The sequence below is a fragment of the Arachis ipaensis genome, chromosome B10, assembly GCF_000816755.2.
Source record: "Arachis ipaensis cultivar K30076 chromosome B10, Araip1.1, whole genome shotgun sequence".
Lineage (NCBI taxonomy): Eukaryota > Viridiplantae > Streptophyta > Magnoliopsida > Fabales > Fabaceae > Arachis > Arachis ipaensis.
In genome coordinates this window covers 29481350-29489727 of record NC_029794.2, presented here as the reverse complement: position 1 = coordinate 29489727, position 8378 = coordinate 29481350, and the positions used below count along the sequence as shown (strand labels likewise).

The window sequence follows — 8378 nt, the reverse complement described above, 5'->3', positions numbered from 1 at the left end:
CTACTACATTTTAGACATTTAATAATATTTATCTCTTAATATTTATTAAAATATTAGTAATTATAACAAAATTACATTTTAAGTAACATTTATGCTAAAATGCTACCAAATACATTTAATTTTTTTAAAAATGTTACCTATTCCTAATCATTTATTCACATTCACAGGAACAAGTAAAACTCCTTGGTCATTAAATCAAAATCTCTCACTCCTCACATTCAAATCTCGCTCACGCTGTGATCTAATCACTTATTCCTTCGTGCGTTTGCTTCAATCTCGATCTCGCGATTTCAACCTCAATCTCGCTCTTGCTCGATCTTGATCTCACTTGATTCTCGACCTCGCTCTCGCTCGATCTCAATTATCGATATCTCTTCAGTGAGGCTGCAACCTTTGAACTTGTCGCCGATCTGCTCTCCTAAGACATTGTTGCCTTTGTGATCATTGCTACTCCTCTGTCTTCCTCATTGCCCAAATGTTAACAAATATATTTAATTTTTTTAAAAAACTTACAAAAAGTGTTACCTATTCTATCCTCAATTAATTTTCAAAATTGAAACCACAAATTTTCTTGCTCTGACTCTCGGTGCTTTGAAACGTGAAGCCTCATCTCCATCCTCCTCAATTTCTTAATCCGCCTCTTCAATCTATCCTCAAGATGGAAACCACAATCGCGTGTTCTGCTCTGAAGATTTGAATCCACCTCTTAATCATCTTCAATCTATTGCTCTGACTTTTTGATCTCTCTTCCGCCACTGTCATCGAAGCCTCCGTCGTGCCGTCGTTACTGTCAACGTGAGTTCTTTACTCTAGGATCTGAATTGGAAATTCTCAAGGTACGTAGCACATAATCTATTGTTTTATGCTTGTGTTCTTGTGTCTAATTTAATCTCATTGAATGGAATCCATGTCTTCTGGAAATTGTGCCTTTTGTTAATCTCATGCATCACTACTCATTTCAATCATTTTGGAAATAGAAAGGTTGATTTTATAGGTTCACAAGTCTATCATGCTAGTTCTCTTACCTGATTGTGCCTTGATTCATCAACATCATGCAATGGAGTTTTTTTATTGTAGATTGAAAAAGAAAAACTTCAATAGCACAAGTAACTTCTCTTAGTTTTTGCTGAATTTGTTTATTCATTTGGCTTATCAATTATAGCTAAAAAATTATAGTTAATGATTTTTTATTGTTATGCCAATGAATTCATATGTTGTGTTTGATGAATAATGTTGAATCCAAATTTTTTGAATACGAGTCTTTTTAATGAAAGTTCTTTATTCTTTTGGAAGTGCATTTAAGGTGTTTGAAGAAATGTCTCACAGAACTTTATGTTACTATATATCTTATATCTTAGAGGAACCTAGACATTGTACAATTTAAGAGAGTATGATTTGAGAATATACAAAATAAAAATTTGCTTGAAGTCACCAAAAGTCTAATGCAATAATCTCTTTTGACAAAGTATTGAAAATGTCAACTCGACTCCTTTTTCATGATAACAAAAGATTTTTTTATCAACAATTTTAGTATGTGAGTTTATGTAAATTTTTCACTATCACCTTTAGTGAAGATATCAATCAAATTGTTATATTAGTGTACTAGAAATTCAAGAACGTACAATATATAATAATTAATTAAGTCGTAGTCTTCCTCTAATTATTCTAAATATTAATTAATATGTTTGTGTTTAACAACAGCTTATAATTAGTAATAGTAGTAACTCTTGGAATAATAAGCCGTTCATTATCTCTAATGCAGACAAGTGTATCTATTCTATGCTACCTGAATCACCTTCCCTATCAATTTCATACTCTCCAGGTAATCAAATTAATTAATAAACTGAATAATATATATTGTGAGTTTGAATTGGTAGTTAATTAACTTAATTAATATATGGTGTTTCTGAGAGTAGGAGGGCTTATGTTCAAGCCATGAGGGAGTAACTTGCAGCATGCAACGACATTTTCATTCCTTTCATTTGATTACTATATCCGGAGCAGGACAATAGTTTTTACATTTGAGCAGGGCTTATGTTTGTCTAGGTAATATCATACTCTCAATTCCCTTTATTGATAATTATTTTATTGAATTGTGAGAATCCTGTAATAGTTTTGATGCTGCAGATTTTGTTGGATTGTGAGAATCCTCTTTATCAATCTTATTTTTCTGTTTCTAATTTTTCTTTTCATCTTTGATGTTGCAGATTTTGTTGAATTGTGAAAATCCTGTAACTTTGTATTTTAATTTTAATTTTTAAAGTTCTTGTTTCTCTCATTAAAGAAAGTAACCATGATGATGTAGGGTAGGTGTGCATTCCATTGTTAACCTCTTCTGAATCATGATAATAAAATCCTTGACATCTCTGTTGTAAGTATCTAGAAAATTTTGCTCTTATGTTCTGTGACAAGTGACACATGTTCCTGAAAAGTGCAGCTATAACTTCAGTCATTGATGGAAACCCTAAGTTCATCAAACCTCACTATATCAGATGCGTGAGGACAAACAATGTCCTCAAGCATGCTATTTTTGAAATTCTCAACATTATTCATTAATTAAACTGTGGTGTGAGTATATGGTGTATATTTGTCATTATTAGCTTTCTTTTTATTAAACATGCAAGGAGAAACTTCAATGGCAACCATTTACAGTTGGTGATTGTTTATTTGTTATTTGCTTTAGGGTGTCCTTGAGGCTATTAGAATCAGCTGTGCAGGTTATCCTACTAGACAGACCTTTTATGAGTTTGTTAATCGATTTGGTGTTCTTGTCCCTAAAGTTCTAGATGGAAGTTAAATTACACCTCCTAGTTTCTCTCTCTTTTTTTTCTATCTCCAAATTGGCAAATGGATTTCTACCTTGTATTTCAAGAAACTTGTCTTATTTTTTTGTTTCTAATTTTCTTTTTCAGCTTTGATGACAAGGTTACATGTCAAAAGATCCTTGAGAAAATGGGTATGAAAGGTTATCAGGTGATTAACTACTACTTGAAAAACGAGTTTCTTAGCCAAGCTATACTATTCTAAATAAATAATAATATTCACATATATGACGATCATTGAATTGATCTATAACCAACACATGGTATAGTTTGGTTTCCAGGAAAACTTTTCTGGATAACAGAGCATGGGTATGATATTGCAGCATCTGGAGTGCCCAAATGTTTTGATATTCTTTTGGAACCTGTTGGAATATCTTTACACTATATCATGTTGTATACTTGTCCAGGGTTGATGGTTGGATACAAATGTATAAAGTTAATTGCATGATAGAACAGTTCTTATGTCATCTACTTCATTGAAAGTTTTGGTTCGGATATTTCTCCATAATTTCTCACTTTATTAATATCTTATGGCACTTGAATTTCTAATTGAATTTCTTTTTGTTATCCTTATTTCTTGAAGATTAATTTTTGTATCTAGTAAGTTAGTGGAACACAAGGAAGTTTGTGATAGGGAAAAAAGAACCTCATTAAAATGGGGAAGAAAGAAATGGTATGTAATTCCCCAGTTGTAGGATTCCGTTGGGATATGCTAATTATTTGGGAAACTTACTGATAAATTGTTGGCTTTTTAGGAGGAAGTTGTTCTTAAGAGGTGTTGGCTTGCTCGGTATTGAGGTTTAGCTGCAAAATATAATAAGCTGCTATTTCGTTTAACTTTATTTTTAATTTATTTTCTTCTGGGGATGTGGGATTATGGCATCCATTCCTGACATGACCTAGAAGCCATTTTAATATCAATTGTTCAATATGTTAATCTTTGGTCATAGTTTACGTGTTAGCATACACAATGTTTTGGGTGTTTATCTATTATTCTAGCATGAATATGAATTAGTTAATTTTAATAAGTTATTATTGCTAAATTTTATCCTGTGTAACATTTGCTATGGATTATAGGCATCTGTGCAGATGTTGCAGTTTCAAAGTATGAACTTTGGTCATCATTAGTTTCTCTTCCTTTTGAGTTTGTCCTTTATGCAAGACAAAGAGTTAAGGGGGAATGTTGGGAAAAAGGCATGAAATAAAGACTTCTTATTTTTCATTTCATATTAATTTGATAGCGTTATAGGACAAATCTGTGCTCATGTTATTTCTTCTTTAGTAATAATTTTTACTGTTCAGTTTCATGTTATTTTTCATAGAGTTTAAGTGCTATAAGTTTTTTTTCTTTTCTCATTTTATTTGCGTCAAGAACCAAACTTGTACAATGATTATTAATTAATGAAAGAGGTTATAAAAATTTTATTTTATAAATTTGTGAATTTAATGAAATATTTCATGTTGTAGTAATTAATTTTAGTATATTTATATTGTGTATAATATAAAACAAAAAATAGTATAATATAACTAAAAAAATGTTATTAAAGATCTTTTGTAACATTTTTTAAGTGTTACAAAAAATATCTATAGTAATATTTTTTGAAGTGTTACAAAAAATATTTATGGTAACATTTTTTTAAGTGTTACATAAAATATCTATTGTAACATTTCTTAAGTGTTACAAAAAATATCTATAGTAACATTTTTTTAAGTGTTATAAAATATATCTATTGTAACATTTCTTTATGTGTTACCAAAAAGGTCTATTGTAACATTTCTCATAATATTACTATAGAAGATCTATTGTAACATTTTTATTAAATGTTATTAAATCTTTAGAAAAATGTTAGTAAAACTCTTTAGTAACATAGGGTATATTTAACATTTGTTAAAATGTTACTAATGTACATAAACAATATTTTAATATGATTTGGTAACATTTTTTAAATGTTAGTAAAAGTCAAGTATGTAGTAGTGAGATTTTGTTGAACGTGTCATTATATCAGGAGAAAACTCAAATCTATTTGAGGTGTATATAACATTTGACATGGTTAAGATACAGAATATTAATAGTAACAAAAGTCATAATATTATTACCAACATTAATATTAATAATACAACTTAATAGAATAATAAAAGCTTTCCTGTTTTTTTAAAATATTTACACATAATTTTTCTATTTTATATTTTTTTATCTTAATTCATTTCTTAAAAAATAACTAATCGAACCGTTGTTACGAATTTTGTTATCTGTACTGTTATTAATATTTATGATTAATATTAATATTATAACTCCTAGTATTAAGTGTGTGTAAGTATTATTATTGTTTAGAATATAACTGGTAATGCTAGTAATTGTAACTGGATTAACATTTCATTCAAGAAACCTTTTGTTACAAAAAATCTCTAGGCCCATTTATAAAAAAAATTTACATACATTGTTCTAAGATTTTTTGGCCCACATTATGTCCAGCTTAATATAATATGAATGTGCTCAACTGATGGCTAATGGCACCACTTCTAATTAATTTAATCAACCTATCTTAATCTCAAAAATTGCATCACCTTTCACTGACTTCTACTGACATTCGTATAGCTGTCATTCAATGATCCACAAAAGTTATTTTTTTGAACGGACACTTGTCAATCAGATGCTCCTCCAACACAAATCTATATGTGTAGATTCATTCCTGCATCTATATCGAAGAATTGGTCTAATTATTATTATGAAAATCATTTTCAGTTATGAATTCATCCTTTTTTTTGTTAGAACCTATAATGCACGGACACTGACACGGACATGGGACACGACACGACACAGGACATGCCGACACGCGAATTTTAAAATCTTACATGACACGGGGACACGCATACATATAAAATATAAGTATTTTTTAGATAAATCGTAATGATAATTTGATATTTTATTGATATTAAAATATAAATTAAATTTTTTATTATTTTTAATGTCTTATTTTAATTATATCAAGTATTTAAAATATTTTTGTTTTAATAAATAATAATATATACTATATCTAAATTTATTTTAAGAATATATGTTAAGAATAAGACTGGACACGCTGACACGTGATGGTATTTAGGTGTGTCCTGGTGTGTCCGGAGAAGAATTTTTTATTTTTTTATTAAGACACGGTTGGACACAGCAGACACGCGTGTCGGACGAGTGTCGGCAAGTGTCGTGTCCAAAATGTATCCGACACGCAGACAGACAACTCAGCGAAGTGTCCGTGCTTCATAGGTTAGAACTTTAGGCTTTAAGAAGATGCTAATTCTCTAAATCTTTAATAAAGACATCTATTATATATTACTAATTTTACAATTAAAATATGCCACGTGTCATTCTCTCATTACAATTAAAATTAAATTTTTCCTTCAAAAATTAAAAAAGTTCTCTTCTCCTTTCTCTCTCTTTCTCTATCTCTCTCATTCCTTCACCCACTCTATCTCTCTTACATATTATTATTAATAACTAAAATATGCAATATGACATTCTCTAATTGTAATTAAAATTGAAATAAAGTTATATTTATTACTAATTTTGTAACACCCTCACTATCAGAATGTCACTAATTTTGTAAAGATAAAGACGAGGAAAAATAATAATAACTAAGATAATACAAAAATATCAAATAAACATAAAATGAAATAAACTCTTCTGATACTTCGTCCTCATTGATTTTCACTATAAGGTTACAAAATTGCTATAATAAGATACGTAACATAAACTGTTTCTAATGTATAGTGATCATTACTCGTTCTATATGTCTCTTCAAAAACCAAAGGTTTACATTCAAAATCCAAAAATCCTTTTTTAAAGAGAACTTGGTTAATTTCTCAAAATAAAAAATCTTTTTCCTTTCTTGTAAAATCTTAAAAGTTTTCCTAGATAGTATGAATGACCAACCTATTCCAAGCATAGGTTCATTAAGTTTATGCTGAATCAGTTTGATTTTTCATACCTTACTAGACCATAAACACAAAGGAGGTTACCTAAGCTGTATAGATGATCATCATGTTCCAAGCATAGGTTCATTAAGTCTATGCTGAACCAGTCAGATATTTTATACAGAACTAGACTTCAAACACGTACCAGCCACGGCCTTAGACCCATCACATAATCAAACACAGCCTAAGGCCCATACAACTCAATCAACATCTAATCACTACAATCCAAAAAATTTCAGTCACAAACACAAGTAAAGAGGTTCAAACACAATCAAAGCAGTTACATCAAGAATAGCAATTAGCAGTTAAACAAAATTATTCACATAGGCAAACTAATTATAATATGCACACCTAAACAATGTCACATAGATGCATATGATGAATGTCTGTCCTACTGGCTGTGATATCACATTGTCAGTTCAACTGCCAATCTGACACATTCCCATGGGAATGTCACCTTTCGATCATAAATATGTAAATGGAACCCCCATCCCTACGGATATAGTGTCGGGCACACTCTTGCAGTAGAAGATCTTCCACGCTAGGGATATAGTGCCCTACACACTCATGCAGCAACGAATCTGCTACGTCAGAGATATAGTGCCCTGCACACTCATGTAGTAAGGAGTCTACTACGCCAGGGATATAGGCCCTGCATACTTCATGCAGCAGAAAAGGAAATAACAACAACAAATCATGCAGCAGAAAAATCTGCCACGCCAGGGATATAGGCCATGCACACTCTCAACAACATCTACTCATGCAGCAGAGAAATCTGCTACGCCATGGATATAGGCCCTGCACACTCTCAACAACATTTACTCATGCAGCAGAAAAATCTGCTACGCCAGGGATATAGGCCCTGCACACTCTCAATATTCAACAAATTTATCAACCTCAAATCATCACCAGTCATCACCATTTCTCATCTCAAATCACTTTTTATTATCAGTTCTCAATATTCCAAGGATATAGTGCCTGGCACACTCTCCACATAATTCAATAATTTCATCATTCCTTTCCAAGTTCTCAACTCATTACAACCATCATCAATTCATAATTTCCTTTTTGAACTCAATAGTTCATCAATTTCTCAATTCATACATCTTTCTTTCTTCTCACTCTATCAAACCCATCCTCAGTACACCAGAAACCTAAACCTCCGTTTGCTAACTTTTCAAAGTAAAACCCAAATAATTCTACCCAAGACATTCTCTATGTTTAACATCTAAAAACAAGCCAAAAAGTCTTAAATAGATGTCACAGAAGTTTACAAGCTTGTTGGGAAGGTGAAATAGTTAAAAACAATATTTTAGTTGAAAAACAGGGCATGTGCGTACGCACAAGGGTGTACGTGCGCATGCCCAAAGAGATTTTCAAAACGTGTGCGTACGCATAGGGGTGTGCGTACGCATAGGGGTGTGCGTATGCACAGGTACCAAATTTTATAATTCTGTTCACTCGCACAAGGCGTGTTAGTGCCCCCAACAGATTGACCTTCCCAACTTGTGCGTGCGCACAGGTCTATGCGTCCGCACAGATTGTAAAACTTCATTGGATATGTGCGCACACAGGTCGTGCTAGCGCTCT

General features: G+C 31.4%; 1 long non-coding RNA gene across 2 annotated transcripts; it reads left to right on the top strand.

The window, feature by feature from the left end:
* On the top strand, positions 560-2898 carry LOC107624540. Of its 2 annotated transcripts, none has more exons than XR_002356459.1 (3): positions 560-836; positions 1763-1822; positions 1917-2898. It is a non-coding gene; the product is annotated as an uncharacterized LOC107624540 (long non-coding RNA). The 2 variants fall into 2 exon arrangements; XR_002356460.1 differs by lacking the exon at positions 560-836 and adding an exon at positions 896-1106.